The sequence below is a fragment of the Podarcis cretensis genome (genome assembly GCF_951804945.1).
Source record: "Podarcis cretensis genome assembly, chromosome: 12".
NCBI classification, from domain to species: Eukaryota; Metazoa; Chordata; class Lepidosauria; order Squamata; family Lacertidae; genus Podarcis; species Podarcis cretensis.
Window position 1 is genome coordinate 29,604,344 of NC_137181.1, and position 22,396 is coordinate 29,626,739.

Here is a 22,396-nt window from a genome sequence, read left to right on the forward strand (position 1 = left end):
TCTTAATAACCCATAGAAGTGAATGGAGAGAGGAGGGATTCCCAGTGTCTTCACACAAGCCAGGACTAAGCATGTTACAAATTAAGCATGTTGCAACTTAGAATAAAAGATCCAACTTGTTTAACTTCACTGGCCTCAATGACTTTCATTAAAGAGGAGAAGCGGTATTAGCATATTGCAGAAGAAAAAACAACAATGCACACATGCACACACCATGTGTGGCCAGATGAGCATGAAATGCCACTGAATTTTCTTTTCAGAGCTCCTATGTATACAAAGCAAGCACAGACTCCTTGGCAGATAACACATTCTCCCCAGCTTTGCTATGCTAATGTAACACCTAGGGTGCAAGAGTTTAAGTTGCATGGAATCCTTTTGTTTCCATTTGTTTAGGGCGCCTGCTGTAGCTGACATAAGAGCAACCTTCTGGAGTTAAGGTTTCCAAGAGAGGTGGCTGAGTTAGTCTATTGCAAGGAGAACAATAGAGAGTCTTGTGGAACCTTAAGCTAAAGTCCACTTCATCCAATGCAGTTGGCGCTGGAGACATGAGCAAGTTGGAGTTCAATGGCAGTGAAATGCAAATCCTACCATCTGTGGCAATTCCATTAGTGCTTAAATGCATGCAGAACAATCAATTCAACTAGAGCATCAGTGAATGCAAAATAAGGACAGTGGCCTCTCACAAAAGCCGTGGTTGACACAGTCGCCTTAGCATTGCCTCTGTCTGGGCCTCAAATAATAATTTATTAAATTTGTATATCACCCTTCATCCAAAGATCACAGCATTAAAACTACAAGATCAAAACACAAAATACTTAATACAGTGGTACCTCAGGTTACACTTCAGGTTACAGACTCTGCTAACCCAGAAATAGTGCTTCAGGTTAAGAACTTTGCTTCAGGATGAGAACAGGATGAGAATTCAGGTGCTTCAGGTTAAGAACAGTTTCAGATTAAGTACGGACCTCCGGAACGAATTCAGTACTTAACCCAAGGTACCACTGTATAGCAAGAACAAGAACAAACCAATAACACACACCGACACATTTAAAGGGATATAGGGTGCTAATCAGCCACAGGCCTGGTTGGAGAGAAACTTTTTTTCTCTCCAACTTAAAGATATTTAATGAAGGTGCCAGGTAAGCCTCCCTGGGGAGAGCATTCCACAGACGGGGAGCCACTGCAGAAAAAGCCTGTTTTGGTGTTGCCACCCTCCGGACCTCTCATGGATGAGGCACATGAAGAAGGGCCTCCAGTGATGATCACAAGTTCCAGCTCAGTTCATATGGGGAAATAAATGAACTAAACTTATTGATAAGGAGTTTTGTTCAGCTGTTGGAATGGAAGGTGGTTTGTTGGTTTGTTGGGGGGGGCTGTTCTTGTTTTTATTATGTATTTTGTGCTTTTTAATATTGTATTTTTGTGTTGTGAACAGCCCTGAGGTCTACGGATGAAGGGAGGTGTACATATTTAATGAATAAACAACATTTTAAAACGATGCTTTTGACTATGAAACCTGAATACTTAGTCTTGGCTCTCAATTTAATTCACTTGGTAAACCAGAAATACAGTTGACTGTCTTAATGCCTCTAACTCTTGAAAAGTAAAACAATTGTTTTTCTGGGACTGGATTATTACCTAATATAGCTAACTAGGACCTCCAGTTCTATGCAAAACACGTATATATGTATACATTTATTTCACACCCTTTTCCCTAAGAAGGAATCAAGGTAGATTACAAACACACAAAAATAACACATAATAAACCATCAACAAGCCAGCAACTGAATAAAACAACAATTATGCAGTAAACAAACACTGCGATAATCCAATCATTATTTCAACTGCTCAAATGCAAGTTCAGTTTATTTCAGCAGGACTCCCAAGTAAGTAGGAATCCTGTAGTCCCATCACATCTATGTGTGAGCAAACGCCAATGAAATCAATGGAATCTACTTTTGAGATAACACATTCAATCTAGCTGCTAGTCCCTTTGAAGTCAATAGGACATGGTTCAGCTTCAACGAAATCTACAGAATTTGTGCCTTTCAATTCAAACACACCCTCCTAGAGACTCAGTAAGTAGGGTATGTGTTTTTGTTACCTGCTTGGAATTGCAGGGGAAAGGACAAGTGCCCATCAGGCCAGGATGCATGGCTAGTGAGCTGTGTGGAACAAGTTATGCAAGCCTCAGTTGCAGACCATGTCTGTGAACTGGAAGATTTCTAGTCCTTACATTTCACCCTGCTCTTCTGCAGAGGAGCTTGGGACATCCATGTCCAGTGGCGTAGCGTGGGTTGTCAGCACCCGGGGCAAGGCAAGTAATTTGTGCCCCCTAACCCATGGATTTGCGCCCCCTAACCCGTGGATTTGTGCCCCCTAACCCTAACCCCCAGATGTTGCACCCGGTGCGGCCGGCCCCCCCTGCACCCCCCATGCTACGCCACTGTCCATGTCTCCCCCTTTGTGCTCATAACAGCTCTGTGACGTAGGATAGGTGGACAGCTAGTGACTGGGCCAATAACACATAGGAACAGCTGGGCACGAATAGGGATTTGAAGCTAGCTTGCTGTGAGGACCAGTGAAGTGGGAGCTACAGGACATTTTAATAATAATAATAATTTATTATTTATACCCCGCCCATCTGGCTGAGTTTCCCCAGCCACTCTGGGCAGCTGCCTCCATTAAAATTCACCAAAAATCAAAACACCAGCATCTGAAGCACATTTTCTAGGACAGAGTTCTAGTGAGATCTTAGTGAGAATTTGCTTTGCCAGTTTTCCAAGTGAGAAAAGCTGCATAGACACAAGGGCCTATTGTTTTTTAATGTGTATATGATTGCTCCAACTTTTATGATTTATTAGAATGAGGAAATCTATATATGAAGTATGGTAATTCTTCACACTTCATGGGAGGAAGCCCACCAAAAGTGTGCAGTATTTCAGCACGCATATTCTTAAATGCCATTTGCCAAGATTCCAAGACGATAGAAGTGATGGGAGGTTTCATTTTATATTATTCCCCCAGAGAATGCACAGAAGTCACGTGGCACACTTATGTTACTCAAGCTAAGCAAGGGTAGCCTTGGTTATTCCTGAATGGGGAGACTACCAGGGAACCACACACATACACAATGCTCTGAGCTCCTTGGATGATGAAGAATATGGTACCAATGTAGTAACAAGAAGTACTGTTCTTTATTAAATTTATATACTGCCCTTTGTCCAAGGATCGCAGGGCAGTTAACCATATAAAAACAGAAAAATGCACAACATTGTTGTGGTTTTAAAGGCATTTTTGAAGTCCACCCAGATCTTACCACCACCAAGAAACCCAGAGGCCAATTAACAGTGTGATCCTATGCATGTGTCCCATAGAGTTTATTCCCAAGTCTCAGTGCTCCCCAGGATGGAGGCTGCAGGGACTTAGGGACTAGCTGTGAAGGAGGTCTGCTGGTGGAACGACACATGGAAAACTACTGGGGGGAAGCTAGGCATGAAGCGAAGGGCTCAGTGACAGAGCACATGCTTTGCATGCAAAAGGTCCATGTTCAATTCCTGGTATCCTCAGGTGGGTCTGGGAGAGACTCATGCCTGAAACCCTGGAGAGCAACTGCCAGTCTGTATTGGCAGTGGTGGGCTATAGATGGACCAAAGGTCTCTCTATGGTAACTTCCTATGTCAACGGTGAATTGGAAGCAGGTCTCTCTATGGTAACTTCCTATGTCAACGGTGAATTGGAAGCATGTCAGAGTGTAGGCATGGTTCCACCAGGTTCAAAGCTCCCCCCACCCCCATACATTCCCTGGACATGCCCAATGGATCAGCAGAACGGTATGACAAAATGGCAGGGCAATGGATACAGCAATAAAAAAATAAGGTTGGGTTGCTCTCCCCTAGCACTATTGCCTATTGCTGTAAGCAGAATTACTTGCCTGGTCTATCTTTGGTAGTGGCTCAGCAGCGACAATGCTGAGTGATTTGCTCCGACAGAATAGATGCTTTTTCAAAGAGCCACCAATCTGGACATTTGTAGTCACACTGCATTCCCTCTCCGTTTGTTCATGGAGCTCTACCTATTTCTCTTTCTTTAACCTAACCATTATGCTTGAGAAACGAAGACCACCCTGTTATGCTATTCTATATTAAAGGTGAAAAGATACTCCCACTTCCAAAATAATATACAACCCTGAGCCCTGGGGAAAGGTTGTAGCTTAACAGCAGAGCACATGCAGAATGTACCAAATTCAGTTCCTGGCATCTCCAGGAAAGGCTGAGAAATATTTCCTGCTGGAAGAGCCACGGTCTGTCGGTGTAGACCACCTTTTCAGACTCAGGACCCACTTTTCATGCAAACATGCACCCTTTTCTCAACCTTTTACCATATATTTGCATGGTGGTAGAGCTCCTGTTGCAACCCACCTTGGATCAGGCTGAGACCTACCAGTTGAAGACCAGTGATGTGGACAGTATGGAGCTTAGATGGATTGATGGTCTGAATCAGCATAAGGCCTATATTTCTGGGTGTCATCTGGGTCCAGGGATCAAATGAATGACACGATGCCATCCACAAAGTGTTCAGGGAAATTCTTGATGGGTTGCAACCCTAACCTATTTTCAAGTAAGGGCTTAGCATCACAGCTTTAATTTATTGACAGTTTTGGCTAGGCAGCTGCTGTTCTTCAAAAGCACAAAGATGACTGCTTTGTATTCTTTTGTTTTGTTTCCTAAAACAAAGTGACCTCTTGAATGTTCAAGTGCCATTGCCCTGGTCTACGCATTTGTAGCAGAACGAGATGGCACCATGCTAGGATGGTAGGATGGAGAGCTTAACATAAGGAAGTATGCAGAAACCTGACCCCCCCACCACACAAACACACCTGCAGTCTGAAATAGTAGTGCAGCCCACTCTACCATCTCAGCATTATCCCCCCTGTTCTCCTGCATGTTACCGCACTGAGTTAAACATTGCCTCCTGTGATGAGCTCACCCATAGGGTCAAAGAATTGTAGAGTTAGGAGGGACCACAAGGGTCATCTTAGTCCAACCCTCTGCAGCACAGAAATGTTTTGCCCAATGTTGGGCTAAAACCCATGGCCCTGAGATTAAGTCTCATGCTCTACTGACTGAGCTATATATCTTAGGGAATTGTCCATGAATGCCTCACCAAACACACACACAAACATAAACACAAAACCACAATCAGTCAGTGAGGAACATATTGCTACTAACCTGACAGGAAATAATTCCTAATTCAGGGATGACGAACCTTGGACTCAGAGGCCAGATGTAGCCCTCCAGTTCTTTCTCTCTGGCCCTTGGGACATTTCCCATGCTTTCACCTGTCTGAAATATATCTTTAAACTGTCTTGTCTGGATGGAGCCTAGTGAGAGCTGTGTGAGTGTCTACCGTGCAGACAACTTTGCATTTATTACTCCTTCTGCTTTTGCCTATGGCACCATCATAGGAGCCAACTCCTAGGGGGTGGAGCCGAGAGGTCTTTACACACACCCATAAAATATTTGAGAGGGCTCTCCCCCCCCCCCCAGTTGATGGGCAGTGCCATTCAAATGGTGTCTGTGCACTGTGTCGTGTGATTGATTACATAGGGCAGGGCTTACGTGGGCCCACCCCAATATTTTATTCAGGTTGGTACCTCTGGGTGCCATCCACTACTGGCACATGGACCCCAGAAGAGGAAGTGTCCCCACTCGGGTCCTCTTTGCCTGCCTTGACCCACCCCAGGACTCATCTGCTCCCTTTTCTCACTTTCTCTCAGCTGCTGCAGCAGGCAGGTACTAACGTGTGGAAGCTATGGCTGCTTTCTAGAGATGAAGTGGTTGCTGTTTTGGTCCCTGCTGCTTTTTAAATGCATTTTTTTAGTAGTTAAAGTATATCTAGGCCCGAGAGGGGTTCCCCCTGAAATTACTGATTGTACTGCTGAGATCAGGGGTCAGCAAACTTTTTCAGCATGGGGCCGGTCCGCTGTCCCTCAGACCTTGTGGGGGGCCGGACTATATTTTGGGGAAAAAATAATGAATGAATTCCTATGTCCCACAAACAACCCAGAAATTCATTTTAAATAAAAGCACACATTCTACTCATGTAAAAATATGCTGATTCCCAGACCGTCCACTGGCCAGATTTAGAAGGTGATTGGGCCGGATCCAGCCCCCAGGCCTTAGTTTGCCTACCCATGGATGAGATGTTCAAACTGTGGGGTGCTCTCACATGGTAAGGATGCTGGCCAACTGCAGGAGGACTGGGGAGGGTCAAGAGTATTGGGATTCTACTAGAAGTGACCCTGTGCTAGTGGGAGACAGATAGGAAAGGGGTGGAAGGAATACTCCTGGGAGCATCTCTGTCTCTCTTGCATAACTTTGCAATGTATCATTTGGAGCAGTGCCTGCAGAAGCCAGGCTCTTGCCTCTTTCTCGATGGGGGAAGCACCATAAGATCAGTGGCAGAGCATCTGCTATGCATGCAGAAGGTCCCAGACTCAATCCCAAGCATCTCTTGATACGACAGAAAGAGAGTCCCTTGCCTGAGGCCCTGGAGAGTCACCACCAGTCAGTTTACTGTAGACAATACTAAGCCAGATTGGCCAATGATCTTAGTTGGAAAAAGGCAACTTCCTATGCACCTGTGTTCTCACCTTGCCCTCCTCCTCCTCCTCCTCCTCTTCCTCCTCCTTCTTCCAGCCCTGCCATTTTTCTCTTCGCTGGCTGGACTTGAGGAACTCTTAACTTTCCACACAGCAGTCCCTCTTGAACAACAGGCATTGCTAAGTGCCTCCACACATATCCCCTGATTCCCCTTCCTATTTTCAATGGTTATCACAAGTTGTTCTAAGGAATGGGTTCTATCCTTTGGATCAGACACCTTGCTAGCCACTTTATAAGGCTTGTCTTCTAGTATCTGAAGGGTCCTCGTGCAAAAGATGGAGCTGGTTTGCTCCTTGCTGCTTCGGAGGGCAGGGACGGAATCAGTGGGTGAGGAAGTGCAGGGAGGCAGATTTTGCCTAAACATTAGGAGAAACTTCCCTAAGGTTAGGTTAGAGCTGTTCGACCGTAGAAGAGGCTGTGGAGGAGACTCTCCTTTGCTGGGGACATTTAAGCACCTGCCAGGGATGCTGTCGTGCCAGCCCTAGATCACTGCTTGAGGGAAAGGGGATCAGAACCATGATCCATCCAACTCCATGTTTTCTGCACTGACGGGTAGCGTCTCTCCAGAGCCTGAGACCAAAATGAACCTGGGGTCTTTACATGCTGAGCTACAAGTCCTTCCCCAAAGGCACAGCTTGGGAGAGCAATTTTGCTATTCTCTGTTGTTATTGACTTATTTGCCTGGTTGGAAATCCCTCGCCAAGTTCGCTCGCTCGCTGGTCTTCTCTCCTCCCCATCCAACCTCTGCGCTTGGAAGACTGATAGGCCTTTTCCAGCGTGGCTTCTCTCTCTCTCTCTCTCTCTCTCTCTCTCTCTCTCTCCCCTGAAGCTGTCGACACCGGCAAATTAATACTACTAATTACCCCTTGGTGGAGACTAACCAGATCCTTCTTGATTGGATTTTGACTGCTGTAATTTGGAGCTGCGGCTGTAAGGACGGGACCCGGCCGGCGTCTGCGCAACAGAAACCCGCTGGTGGTGACGACTGCCTGCTTTTCACGCTTTTTAAAAGAACAGGGTGTGGAGAAGGAGATTTGTCAATTTTCGTGCAACCTCGCTCGAGCAGCGCCGCTGGGTTAGGGCGGTTTGCGGAAATCAGGCGAAAGGCGGCTTAAACCCGCGATCACCGTCGCTCTATCTAGCCCACGGAAAGGCTTGGAAGATGCTTTCTACACAACTCGACGGGGGTGGGGTGAACCCTACAGAAGGAGGAAGAGATGAAGATACAGAACTTGGGGCTGTGGTTGTTGAATTCTCCTGAGTACTGTCCTAGGACTAAACCCCATAGGAGCCAGTGGGGTGGACTTAATTCCGGGGTAGCCAACGTGGTATAGGAGCCAACTCCTAGGGCTCCAGGTCCCTTCGGTCCCCCAAATAAAATATTTGAGGGGTCCAGCCCCCCTAAGTTGATGGGCATTGTCATTCAAATGGTGTGTGCCGTGTCTTGTGATAGATTTTGAGGAGCGGGGCTTAAACCCCCCCTTATATTTTATTCAGGTTGGCACCCTTGCAACGTTGTGCCCTCCATATGCTGTTGGATTAAAGCTCTCATCAGCCCCGACCAGCGGCCAGGACTGCTGGGAATCGTAGTTCAACAACAACATGACTATCTCCACTTTCATGACTTATAGGATCGGGACACAAGATTAGATCAGATTAGATTATTTAGATTAGAAAAGGCAGGTCATTGGTCTGCCTAGTTCTGAATTGTGGGTCCTGGCTGGAAAATGGCTCTTAATTAAGAGTTTCAGGCAGGAGCCTGGTGATTGAACCCGGGGACCCTTTTGGCACTCAGAGCACGTGCTCTGCCCCTTCCTCTTGGACTGCACATCGGGGCGTCGTCACGGCCACGTGGGCTTGCGTGCTAAGGCCATGCTCGGCTATGCATTTCTATCTGGTGGCAAGGGTTCCAACTTGAATAAAATATTGAGGGGGGGAGTTAAGCCCCACCCCGCATAATCAATCACACGACGCGGTGCATGCACACCTTGTAAATAGCGATGCCAAACAAGTTTGGGGTGGTTCGGCTCCCACAAATATTTTATGGAGTTGGCTCCTATGTCTGTTGGCAAGTTCCAACGGGGAATATTACGTAGGATCACTCTGCACAAATTCGCGGTAGAATTGAGCGGCTCCCTTTCCAGAGAATCGCAAGGAAACAGTGCTGTAAATTCGCTTCGAAATGAGACAGATCACAGCCTTGCGCTAGATTTCCTCTGTTGCCCTTTAAAGCACAAACTTCCGCCCCAAACCAATCCCTTGGCAGGTTCGTCAATCCTCAATTATAGTCTTTCTTTCTTTCTTTTTTGGGGGGAGAACCGCACTGACATAGGAATGTCACATAAAACAGACCTCCCCACCTAAGGAGCTCATGAGTCGGATTTACAAGGCTAGCTGAGATTATAATCTCGACAGATCAGCCGTTTCTAAATGCTTGCGTCCAGTCAGATGTCGATGCGTTTGGGTCTTGAGAAAGAGACAGGGAGCCTCGACTAATGAATAAAATAATTAAGACTGCAACCCCAACCCCTCTTGCCTGCGAGTAAGCCCCACTGACTTCAGTAGGACTTACTTCTGAGTAGACATGGGACTGACGCGGGGATAGAATATGAGATCTTTAAACGGGTCCGCCATCTCTTCTGTGATTTGGAAAGAAGAGTGCTGTGTAAGTCGCAAGTCTACGCAGCTCTATATATTTACACCAACCCCTACCTGGCCCTGTAGTTGTCGTCTACATTTATCCGGCAGATCCATGTCTATTATTATTATTATTATTATTATTATTATTATTATTATTATTATTACTGAACAACATTGACCAGGCACTTTCTTAAGTTCATTACACCCTTCCTTACCTCCCAGGAACTGGAGCTGACTTACACAGACTTCTAGGGCGGCCTCCCACCCCGCGCTGACCAGACCCAAGCTCAGAATTCCTCCTGGAAGTGACCGGAAGTTCGAAACAAGTCGCTATCAGAGTGGCTGCAAAAGGGCCGGCAGGCAGATCTGCGGAGGGAAACGGGGCGCAGGGGCAGACCTTGACTGTCGCCGTCCGTAACGTGTGGCTTTAATTACATGCCTTCCGGCTTAGCACAGTTACAGAAGAGGACGTAGCGCAAAATGTATCCCCGCGTGGTACACATGGAAAGCTACTCCTTTCTTCTTTGCATTTGTGGGGGGAAAGAGGGGGACGATTTCATCACCATCGACTGCTCTATGTGTCACCCCAATTCTGCGACTGGCTTCATGGGGTCTAGGGGTGGGGTTGGAGCTGTTCATTAACAATACGTAAAAGGATAACCCCTCGCTCATTGCACGTGTCAGACACTACTGTCTATGTGACCTTGGAGGCGTTACGGCGCTTGGGCCTCAGTTTCCTATGCATTTGCCATAAAAGAAGGAAGAATGAATAGATGGACGGACGGACGGACAATCAGACCAGGAATAAATTATTCTGCCATCAAAATGAAATAGTTCCCTAGAAGAGGAATTAAACCCATCAGTGTAACTAAAGCCAACGCGATAGGTTGAGTCCTGTTGAAGTCATTGGAGGCGGAATGGTCCTTCATTGAATTATGGAGCGGCTCTATTAATTTGCAATTTTTTAATTAAATGTGCGTGACAGAAAGATGCTACTTTCAACATAGTGGTAGGCCTCCCTCCCGCCTCCCTCCCTCTCTGTGTGTGTATCTGTCTGTGTCTTACGTCTCTCCCCAGAGTTAATAGATAATGGATCTCTCAGTGGATCGCTTATACGTAATTAATTTTCACTTATGTTTCGTTGTCTACCGAGAACTTGATGAAGAAGCCGCTCAGTTTATAGGGACGGAAGCCGCCGGGGAGGGGAAAGCTAGCGAGTTTTGTCCAGTATAGTTAGATAATTAGAATTTCCTGGGTAAAGAAATGCAGGGGCGAAAGTGGGGGGAGAAGCCAGGGCAACTTCGTTAATTAAATCAACTCCAACAGAAACATGAAAACTTCTGCCTCTGTCTCTGTCTCGTGTGTTTACTACCAGCCCATGCCACGCTTGGTAAATGTATTCTTTGAAGGTAAGAGTAAATAATTGCCTTTAGCGCAACAAGGGGAAGCGACGCGGAGGCTTTTTGAAGCTCGCTAAAAATAAGCTACAAGAGAAAGCGAAAAAGCTGAAGGTGGAGGAGAAAGAGGGAAGGAGGCCATCGCGATAATTTGATGCAATTAAAGTGTCTGCCTTCATTTGCCGAGGCGATCCTCGCTCTCTCTGGCTCTCGGAAATGCTCTTGGAGATGTGACGAGAGAGAGAGAAGATCCGGCCGGTGGGTCGGTTCCTTGCAGCGAGAAGGAGTTCGCTGCTGGACCGTCTGAAATATTGATGGACGGGGCTGCAACTCGATCGGAGATACAGGCAGGAGAGCGCCGCGTCTCTGCTTAAGGAGCCAGCTCTGAGAAATTGCAGCCTTCGCTCGCCGCCCCGCTTTAGAAGGGATTAGAAAACGAAATACGGAAGAAAAGTCCATGGGTGCTGGTTGTTGCGCTTTTGCGCGCGGACGCAATTCTCTGGCTAGGGCCGGGGCGCTCGATCCGAGGTCTTTCCCCCCCTCAGAAGTAAACCCCACAGGTTCCGTTGGGGTTGTAGGTTGAATCGACCCCGCCGCCCCCACTCCACTTCCTCCTCTCCTCTTTCCCTTTCTCATTTCAGCAAAGCCAAAGCAAACTTGTGGGCAGACAGGAATCCACCCAAGCGCCTGATCCCCCTGGCACATTCCGAACTTGGAAACGGGCCGACCTTCTCCCATATAAAATAAGAGGAATAAGACAAGATTTGTAAAAGCACATCAAGAAGGGAGAATAGTACGACGCAGCCAGAATAATGGGGCCAATAAATCATCGTGGAAAACGTCTTGTTGGTGAATTGGCCTCTGAATTGCTGCTGCGGTCCTGATTTTAATTTCCACGGAGTCCTGAGTTCCAACGTGGGCTCAGAGGGAGACTTTGGTCCAGACGCTCCCTCTGGGTTCCAGCCCACCTCACAGGGTTGTTGTGAGGGCATAATGGAGGAATGCCAGGCACACAATCCCAGCGGTTAAAGGCAGGATTAAAATATAAATACAGTTGGTGGTAGTGATTTATTAGTAGCAGTATTTAATGTTTAGTAGCAGTATTTAATATTATCAACAGAAGAGCAGCAGCAGCAGCCATCGCCCTTGGAGCGATCCGTAACTTAGAGAAGCTAAAATGTTTGGAATTAAACTGATGTGGAGGAGAGCAGCAGCCGAAAAACTGATCCGTGGAGGGAGAAGGGGTGCTGCGTGACTGCATTGGATTTGAACCACATCCTGAGCACACTCCTAGAAAGTCAGCCCTCATAAGTAGGAGGAGGAGAAGGAGGAGTGTGGATCCCGGCCAGAGACTATTGAGGTTTGGAGTAAAGATTGGAAGGTACCAAACAGTCCCCAGTTAAGGAATCGCTCAGCTTTTAAGGCGTTTGCCTCTGAAGCCAGAAGAAACCGTTCTGAAACAGTATCTCGAATTAAGACAAGGTGGTGGTGGCTTAAATAGAAGCAAGGAAAGCGAGGATCTTAGCAGGCTGTTATCCTAAGCAGCACTGCAACGGGGGGAATAAGGCCAATTGATTTCTTAGTGAGTATGCTGAGGATTGGGGGCGGCCTTAGGTGCCTTCAGGATCCAGATGAAGGGCAGTAGCACCGTGCTTGGCAGATGTTGTGAGGACAGGACGCGTTCACACGGGGAAGCTGCTGCCTCGGATTCCACCAGAACATGCGCATCAAAACAATCCACCACCTACTGCTAAACTCCCGAGACTCTGCACCCTGATCATCCCACACGCCCAGTTTAGTTCCTCACCCACCGGCTTTTACACCCCCACGCCAGGGAAAGTCATTGTTCCTAACCCCGCCCCCCTCTCCCGCAGGGCTTTGAAAGCGCTCGATCGCCTCCCCAGCAGCACACATTGAACCCATCTGGAAGAAGGATCCGGTTTAAATTACAGGACAAATCTGTACAAGAGACAGTGGCTGGGTCTCTGTGGATCGTTCCCGTCTGCCTTCCATTATTTTGACCCAGGGTGCTGTGCAGCAAACGCTGCGTGTGTGATCCATCTGTGTAGGCTTCCCTCCCCCCTCCCTTCTCCGCTTGCTCCCCCCCCCCCCCCCGCACGCTCTCCGCCACTTCCTTCACACTAGCGGTATGGAAAGCCCTTGACGCCTGCCAGTCTGTTATAATGCTCGTGGGTTTACAATCCAGAAAGCGAGGAAGGAGGAGGAGGAGGAGGAGGAGGAGAAAAGAAAGTGTGTGTGCCGCGGGGGTGCGGGGGGGGGGAGGTGCGCGCGGTGGAGAGCGTCTTCTCCCCTCCATCCATTCTCGGACTGGCAGCGTTTAACTCCCTGGCTTCTCCTTAAAATGGCTCGCTTTCATCTAGAGGAGGTGACCTCTTTTTGTGGGATCCTTTGCTTCCCACTCGCTCGCTATTAAGGAGATGACAATATGACATCCCGGCAGAAGACGAAGAGCAAATGTGTTTGGGGGTAAACAGGGTTGGGGGAAGCGCTGGAAATGTGATCAGCAGATGGAGAGGGGGGTTTGGGGGGCGGGAGGTTAGCCTGAGAGGGAAGGAAGGAAGGAAGGAAGGAAGGAAGGAAGGAAGGAAGGAAGGAAGGAAGGAAGAAGAAAAACTTTTAAGCAAATGCTTATATTTGAGAATAGTGTCAAATTTTAGGAGGTGGGCAAAATAATAATAATAATAATGATGATGATGATGATGATGATGATGACGACGACGACGAAGGATTTAGGCAGGTGCCTTTTCATTCAGCTCGCACTTCTCATTCACTCCTAATTAGCTCTCTCCTACTGATGTCAAGAAAGTGGCTTGCTCGGGTGGATATTAAAGGTTGGTAGAGGGAGCGCTGCCTTTCTAGACCATCGCGCCAGAAGGACTTGCGATTCCAGCGCTTTTTCTCCGCAGGACAGAGAGATGTCTCTGAGGCATCTCAGAAGCTGGGCACGGGTTAAGAAAAACACACATTTTCAGGGATCTTGCGCCTAACAAGTGAGCTGTACACGTGCACTGCGATCCTATAGAGGTCTGCTGAGATGGAAGTCCCGTTGGGATCGATGGGACTTATGAGATGGCGCAAGTTTTGCTATATAATCCCAAGCACTGAGAAGTGTGCATCCTGGTAAAGCACTCTTACTATGAAGTAAACTCCACTGTGTACTGTACTACAAGGAATTACTTCTGAGTGAACGTCCTTAGGATGGCGAAGCAAATACACCATGCATACCTTAATATCGCCAGAAGTATCCATCCATCCATCCATCCATCCTTATCTCTCTATCAACCTACCTACAGAGTGGGCTATGTCCCAGGAATCGCGTCTTTGTGTGTGAATTGACTTATATTATCCGTTCCCCCCAAACCTGTCTCCAACTCAGACTGGGACTCTTCCAGATTCAATGGATTCTGAAGAGATTTTAGGTGATACCCATTTCGTTATTTTCCTGCGTTTGAGGTCTGACTCTTTAGGGGATTTTTCCTTGAGAACAAGACATTGTGTCACAATCTTATCTGCTCTGAGCCTGTGGCATAGGGCGAGCTGTAAATCAAACGAAGGAAGGGAGAAAACAGATATCAGTTATCTGTGTACACACAAGCCAAACTTTAGGAGTCAGCTTAAAGGGATCAGTTTCATGTATTCGCGCGCGCTCTCCCTCGCTCTTTCTCACGCATATAACGGATTAAATCAGAATAAGATCAGAAAGCATAGAGTTCCTTACTCCCCCTCTCTCATTATTTTAAAGGAAAAGAAACCTTTCCTCTTTTTGAGCCCATTTTAACATGGTGTGTGTGTGTGTGTGTGTGTGTGCTGTGTATATTCTATATCCCTAAATACAAATATATATATATATATATTAACAATCCTGCACATGTCTTAATCAGAAGTAAATTCCAGTGAGTTCATAGAGGACAGCAGTTTAAGCCTCTTTTCTCTCTTTCTTCCAGACACTGGGGCTCCCAGCCTGTTACCTGGAAGTAACCTCAGGGGACTTACATATGAGTAAGAGTGCAAAGGACTGCTGTCTCACAGCCCAGTATTATCCGTGTTTATTGAGAGTCCCGTTCAACATAAGCCATGTTTAATTCCCATCAAATATGACCGGGCTCAGTTTACAAAGCGCTCAAATACTCAAGTAAACTGTTTGCTTGTTCATGTCGAGATTTTTTTGGGGGGTGGGGGCTGTCACGAGGGGCTGGATAGATCCACTGTAGACAGTGCCAGCTGTTCTAAAAATTCGTGAACAAGACTTTGGTAGCAGCCCTGCAACCCCTACTTTCCCGGTGCATATATATATACACACACACACAACCTTGAAATGTTTTCAAACATATTTTGCTTGGTTTTAAATTGACACACACACACCCAAAACTAAAAAGTTAAATACATAACTACATTGCACTCATGGGTTTCTGAAAAGCCACCACCATCACCAGGAATCTGGTGGAACCGTTAAGGAGGAACAAATGATTTCTATATTGAAAACGTTCTTTCTAACCCGCCTCTCAGGGCGCATTGCCTTGCAAGGCGGTGTACAAAATTGTGTTAACAAAGCAGAACGCTGTCGCAGTAAAAACCATATCACAGGCCCTCAGAAAATAGGCAGTAGCAATTAATGCATAGAAGTCAACAACAATGTGGGGGCCACACATATTTTTTTGCGGGAGTGAATCTGCCAGATGTGAAGCCATGACTGAAAAAACCCTATCCCATGTATCTCTTGGTAGTACCTACAGTGTAAGCTTCCGTGAACCATATGTCCACATCACCATTATTCTAGCCCATGAAGCTTTTATCATAATACAATTTGGGATATTTGAAGCCTCGCAAGACTTCATTGTTTTTGCAGTACCCTGTTACCTTTTAAAGAATGTATGTATAGATGCCCTCAAAGAATGCAGAGCGCCATCCGCGCTGCAGGGATTTATTTATTTGCTTATTTCACTTTACACCCCGTCTTTCCACAATCGGTCCCCAGAGCGGCTAACAACAATTCAACATAAAATAATGCGATCAAGTTGCATGCAAAAGGAGCTGCTCCCATTTATTTCAGGACGCACGTTTTGGTGGGTTTCTCATCCTCCACCACCCATGCCCAAAAAAACCTTATATGAGATAAGCTCAAGCGTCCCCCTCCCCCCAAACTCTGGTCTATAAACCCTTTAAGCAAAGGAATAAAATATACTGTGTAAGATGTCGCGTTTGACAGTGGAATGAATTATATGAACGACCCAGTCGATGCTACCAGGCGTTTTGGAAGTGTGTCTGATTGACTTTCTACCGACTCCGCATAAATCACTCTAAAAATAGGACCCCCGTTTCCTGTTGTTCTCGGAATGTATCTATTAACAAAAACTCGGGAAGGGGAGGAGGCGGAGAAAAGGGAACACAGACCGTCCCTACTACCGAGTGTTCACACGCGACAGTATGTGCGCAAGTGGTTTCGGTGCTGCGCCTACTTTTCCTAAGTACAAAGCGGTCTCTCCGGGGTTAGGAAAATGCGTTCGTGTCCGAGTTGCATCAGGAGCTAGGCTGGTTTGGAAAGGTCCTTCCATTGGCATCAGTGGGACCCATTAAATAGAGCTTTGTGGTCGGCGGCTGCCAGGCAGATTCTGTTCAAAGACACTCTCATTTCCCTGGGTTGCAGATCGGGACATTTATTTACTTCCAAATTTCGCGGCCATCGAGGTCGATTTCTTCGTCATCAAATACTTCCAACCCTCTCTCTTTCTCTCATTCAGGATCCACCGGGTCTTAAGCTCCCGGTATGAAATATGCTATGCGCAGGAGAAATAAATAACTTAAAAGACCCACTGATTGCATCTGTCAATATCCTGAGCGCATCTGGCGGGGAACGAGGGGAAGGGCGGAAATATATGTTTCTCTTCCAACAAATTCACTCTTAGGAGTTGGGGAAGAAGCCTTTTCTCAGTAGCTCCTCGCAGTATCAGGAGCGAGCGGGATATGTGCGCGAGAGTGACTCTCTGTGTGTGCTTTAATACACCCTAGGTGAAAAATTCATGGCAAACGTTTGCGTGGAAGGGAGGCCCATCACTGGTTTCAAAGAGCGCAGTGTGCGTGGATCACAACAGTTTTACACCCTCGATCTGACGCACATCATGTAGACCTTTCCCATTTTTCACTGGGTTGTGTGTGTGTGTGCAGTCCCACTCTTTGAAACCGACTGTTGCTCCCAAGATAAATGCTTTCGCGAAGTACTGGACCCGCTGCGCAAGTTCCATCGGGACCCACCAGGAGAGCCGCGCAGCGCGATCCTAACCACTTTTCATCCAAAATAAGTCCTAAGAGAGTTACTTACGCCCGAGGAGAGAAAGCGTGCTTTGGATTGCGGCCCTAAGAAGCCCTTTGCTGCATCCAGCACCGGGCTGCTTAAATATAAGGGAGCCAGAGGATTTGGCTGCAGTAGGAGGTTCGTAACCCAAAGCAAACACCGTTCGGCCTTGATTCCGGATTTTCTACAAGGGAAAGGGGGACAACTCTGTTAGTTACAGAGAGACGAGAGGAAGAAACCACGGCTGTCTTTGTGTGCATGTGTTTTAAGCGGGGTTCTACTGGTTTGGAGACTACTCCTACGAAATGGCCTCTCCCGCTTCATTATCTTAATTCTAGAGGAATCTCATTTGAAGGACCGCGAAGCAATTTTTTTTTTTGGGGGGGGGGGGGGAGCCACCGAGATGTTGAATCAATTTCCACAAAACAAGAAAGGCCTGTAGAAGTAACTTTGCCACACCATTTTAATAGATGGTTTCCCGTAGAGCCTGCCAGCTTTGACTATAAGGAGCTCAATGGACTAATAGCCTCTCTCCAACTTAAAGAATATTCTTGCGTCCTTAAAGCCAGAAAGACCTTCCAAGCAAATGTGCAAGGGAGGGGGATTTTGTGTGTGTGTGTGTGTGTGTGTGTAGATCTTATATTTTACAGGTTTGAGGGCCTTGCTTTTGACAGTTTATGTTCAGTTCCTTACAGCCACTACCCCTCCAAAAAAAAAAAAAAATCCACGGGAGAGAAAGTTGCCGGCTTTCTCACACGGTGCGATTTATTTCGAGACCCGTGTAAACGAACACCAAGTTATTCCTGCGGATTCAAAGGCTACTTATACAGGTCTAATTTCCTTAGAATGAACCTTGTAACTGAGCTCGTCTTAGCAACCAAACACCCTCCCCAAGTCAGGCTTTTCCTTGCAATGAGGCCTGAGGAAAGCCGCTGAGGAAGCCAAGGCCATGAGCTTTTCGTAGTGATGGGATGAGCTGAGAAGGAAAGGAAATGGTTTAGAATAGTATCTCTGTGCTTATTCTGTGTGCAATTTCGCTTAATGGCTTTATCTCTACAACTTCGCTGAACTAGCGAGTGGTTCGCAACTAAGTTTTACTCAGCGTAGACCCAGCGAGGTGAGTGAACATGCCTAAGCTGTGTCCAGGAAATTCTGTAGGTCTACTCTGAAGTAAAAACTTAGTTGAATGCCATCCAGCGGGTCTGAATGTAACAGAACCACAGGCCAATCTCACCCAGTGAAAGTGCAGTGCTTGTGGGGCCATATCCTGAACAAGTACAGGATCTGAAATAAGTCCCCGCCGCGGTGGGGGCTCTCCCCTAGTAACCGTACTTTATAGCCTCGATTGGGAAAGAAACCCTTATTTATTCAGGAAGAGCTTACTTCCAAGGAAGCTTGAGTATCTCATACTAAATCCTTGATTTCAGGTGGGGAAGACAGAGAATCTCTCGGCTTCGGGTTATCCTTCTGGGCCCTTTACATTGGGCCTGCTAAACCGAAACGTTTCCCTTCGGATCTGGCTAGAACGGAAAGACGGAAATTAAGGAACGGGGTGGGGGGAGGAGGAGATAAGAAGCAACAGGGAAACGTTGCTTTCTGTATAGGCCATAAATGCACAGTGTGCGTCTTTTGTGGAAAAATCGCGGTTTTCCATGTGGGTGAAGAAGGAGGGGAGGGGGGAAACCACCCACCCACCCCTCGCTGTCACTACTTCACCCCCCCCCTCCACGGCTAGGCCCGGGGTTCCTCAACTTCGGGACCAGCGAGGACAGCTCCACCTACCGCCACTTCTCCCCGAGAACGACCTCGCCTTCAGATTCCCCAGGGGCTTCCTCCGCACCCTCCCTGGAAGGTAACGAGAGGTTGAACCAGGTATCCCTCCGGGATAGGCCTCGCCCTTGCTTCTCCGCTGGAGAACTGGCACCCTGTGGGAAGCGGGGACTAAGGGATCGATCCGAGGGTGGCTGGGGAGATCAGCAGCAAGAGATCTCCCACACAGGCTAGGGGAATTGAAGTTCGAAACGGGCAGGAGGCACATTTTAGCTGCGTCCCCCCAAGCGCCGCTCCCTAAAGGTGTGAGAGCCTCTTTCCCAACAGGATCCTGAAAACAATAAATATTTACGAGCAGCAGCGAGGCTCCTCGAAGTCAAGAGCCATTCAGACCAGCCAATGAGAGCCTCGGAAAGTTACCGCCAGCCTGATGGATTTGGATAATGGAGCAATTGCCAGGATGAGACCCGGGGAGTTCAACCAGTTAGGGGTGGCGAGAGGAAAACCCCGGTGAGAAAAATCGTTCGGGGAGTTTGTCGCTCTATCATTTATCCATCCATCCTAGACACATTAAAGAGAGGTCGGCGCCACCTGTGCGGATGTATTAAAAATCGCCAGGCAGATTTTGCCAAGAGTTGTGTTTGTCTATAGGTAGAGCTGCGTAATGTTAACAAGAGAACCGAAACATCAACAGAGCCAAAATAATAGCAACCGGTCTGCTTTGAGGTAAGAGATTCGTGCTCACAACCATGCTAGGTGTGCCTCGACACCTTGATGCTGTAGTCTGGGTGCCAAAGAAGCTCAGAACAGGGATAGCAACATAGGTACAGTAGAATGATATCTTGTATTTGGGGCAATTCCACCGCAGGTGGGTGGGTATGCAAGCTTTCGAGCTGCACCGAGTTCTTCCGCCTGGTGTGTAGCTTAGAAGTTGGCGTATTTCTATATCAACAGAGTTGGACCAATAAAAGAGATCACCTTACTATGTGTATGTGTGTGCATAGCGCGTGTATGTGTCTGTTACGTCAGTGATGGAACAGAACAGATAAAGGATATACATCTTGCCGAGCATTTTAGAACAAATACAGAAAGGTCCCCATTCAAAAGAGGCGAATGAATAGATGGATACAAACGATAATTCTATACACATTTCTATACAGGGATTCGTTCCCTTGGATATCACAAACTCTCAAAGAAAGGGGGGGGCAGTTTACCCACCAACATATTTGCCTGGTGAGCTGCTTATGGATCTCGCAGCCTCTTCCCCCGCCCCGCTCCACGCGCGCGCGTTTCTCTCCTGATTTTATTTCCTTGAAAATAAAACCGCTTGACGATTTCACTCTCATATCATCTGCTTTAACAGAGGTTCGTGTGGCAGGGCACAAACACATATATAGGCACAGACGGATCCTGTGCGAGTTCACTCCGAATTCATTGCCAGTGAGTTCAAATGCGGACTTACCCTCAGGTAAGCGTGCATAGGAATTGCAATCCTAGAAACGCACCGGGCAGAGCTTTTCAGAGAGAGAGAGAGAGAAAGAAAAATAAATAACACCGACAACAGAAACTCTCCCTAACCTAGTCCTCTCTCCACTCCCCAGTGTTTTCCGAAAAGCAAAAGAGAAACGCGACTGTTCTTGGCACCTGCAGAAAACCGCTTCCCCGACGGTTGTTAACAAGAAGCTGGAGGGTATAAAGCAATAAACCTGCCAAATCTACCTGCGCGTTAGTTACACCCTAGGAAGAAAGTCTCTCAGGAAACTGGCAGCAGAACGCTAGATGGGCCTTCGCTCAGCTCTCTTAAATATTAAAAATCGCGCCACTCCATAGCCCCCTCTCTCTTTCTCTCCACCACCACCCCAGTTCTTCCATAGGACTAGGAACATTTTTTATTTTTTTTAAAAAAGGGCATTGGAGATTTGTAAATGCCCGTCTCGGGTTACCCTATTCGAGTGTCGGGGTATGACTCTTGTTAAGAACTCCGCGAACAAGGCAAGACACTTAGAGCGGCATTCAGAGTTACTGAACCGACTCCAGAGGCTCCAGGAGTTAAACGCCGAGAAAGAGGGAGGAGGGGGGAAAGAGCCCATCATCTCTGAAAGAGGCACACATCCCCCCCCCTCCACACACACCGCACACACTCCCTGTCCCGTGAACAAGTTACCCAACAACAGAGCGGTGATCTCTCTGCCTTACCCATCTCAAAGCGCAACCAAACCTTTTGAACGCAAAGCGCAACGCGCAAAATGGCAAGATCCGTGGGATTCTTAAGAGCCAACTATTTGCTTAAGGTTTGTCATGACCTGGCGAGAAGGAGGGCGGGGAGGGGAGAGGGGGGGGAAGGAGAGGGAGAAAGAGAGAGAGAGAGAACCTCTTCTTGACCCTTCTCAATGCCAGGCCTTATTTTTAAAAAATAAATACTTGCCAGATCTGCAACAAACAAATCTCATAGCAATGTCATATCACACGTCCCCTTGGTCTGGATAAATCCCCCCCCCCCACCTCCAGGAGAAAAGTTGCCGATGTAGGGAAAGCCGGCAGGTTTATCAGCCTCTCCAACTTTCTCCAGCTTCTTCTCTCCCCCACCCTTGAAAGCGGTCTGGTTTTTCCCCCCTACCTGACTCCTCTTCCGTAAATCTCCAAAGATCCTAATGTTTCCCTGCTCAGTGGACGACAGATTTTTTTTGCCTAAAAAAAGAATGCACAGGCTGACTTGTCCCCCAGAACGAGAACGAGATAGATCCGCTGGCGTGTTGGTTCCAACTTAATGTCTTTCCCCAGTCCATCTTTGCGAGAGATGTGGCGATACCACCTGGATGTTCTGTTATAAATCCCCTAGCAAATAATAAATGGATTAATAATAACAAGGTATGAGGTTCTTTTTATAGAAAAAAATGGGAGAGAATTGAAACTAAATGCGGCAGTTAGACAACCATTTTGATAAGAGGATAATTGAGGCGACACTGGTGTATAATTAGAGGATAATTTATGCTATATCCACTTTTATTCCACCTCCCAAAATAAACCCAGTCCATAATCATTACAGGCAAATTGTTCTGAATTTTATAGCTGCAATTTGAACAAAGTAGTGCAGTTAATCATGGGAGATTTTTCTCTCTCTCCTTTTTGTGTATTCCTGATTAGAAGTCTAATTGCCTCCTTTCGGAAAGTAAAAATAACTGCGAAGCGACTCTATTTTTATCATTAACAATGTTGACAATAAAATAAAATCAACTGGAATTGTAATCGAAAGGCAAATTTAGGGTGAAGGCACTTTTCCTCGGGTAGTTTATATTGCAATCAAGATTTGCCAAACCACTAACCGCATGTCTCATTTGCATATATTTGAAAGCATTACAGGAGCTTCTGTTTTCAATGGGGGGGGTGTATTACTGACAGATCTCTGAGGATTCGCCCTCGGAGCAGGATGCTGAAAAAGCAGACACTATTGTACTGATCCAAGGACAGCGCTCCGAAAAACGAGTTCGCGCGCGCGCGCGTAGTGGGTGTTTGTGTGTTTTAAATGAATCCTTCCCCTGGGCACATTGCATCACCAGGAAAATACCTCAGGAAGGAACCCTGCTAATTTTGTCCAGAAGAACTCTGAGTTACCA

At 47.0% G+C, this 22,396-nt stretch overlaps 1 long non-coding RNA gene across 2 annotated transcripts in view; it reads right to left on the reverse strand.

Annotated features, from left to right (window-relative positions):
• The window catches only part of LOC307199405, a 60,134-nt gene that overhangs the window by 28,822 nt on the left and 8,916 nt on the right, over positions 1 to 22,396 (reverse strand). Inside the window, exon 1 of one of the 2 annotated variants that reach the window (XR_013831975.1) lies at positions 21,400 to 21,609. The exons of the other annotated variant lie outside the window; for it this stretch is intronic. This is a non-coding gene — a long non-coding RNA (uncharacterized lncRNA). Of the gene's footprint in view, positions 1 to 21,399; positions 21,610 to 22,396 lie in introns of those variants that run through there. 2 annotated transcript variants of the gene reach the window in all.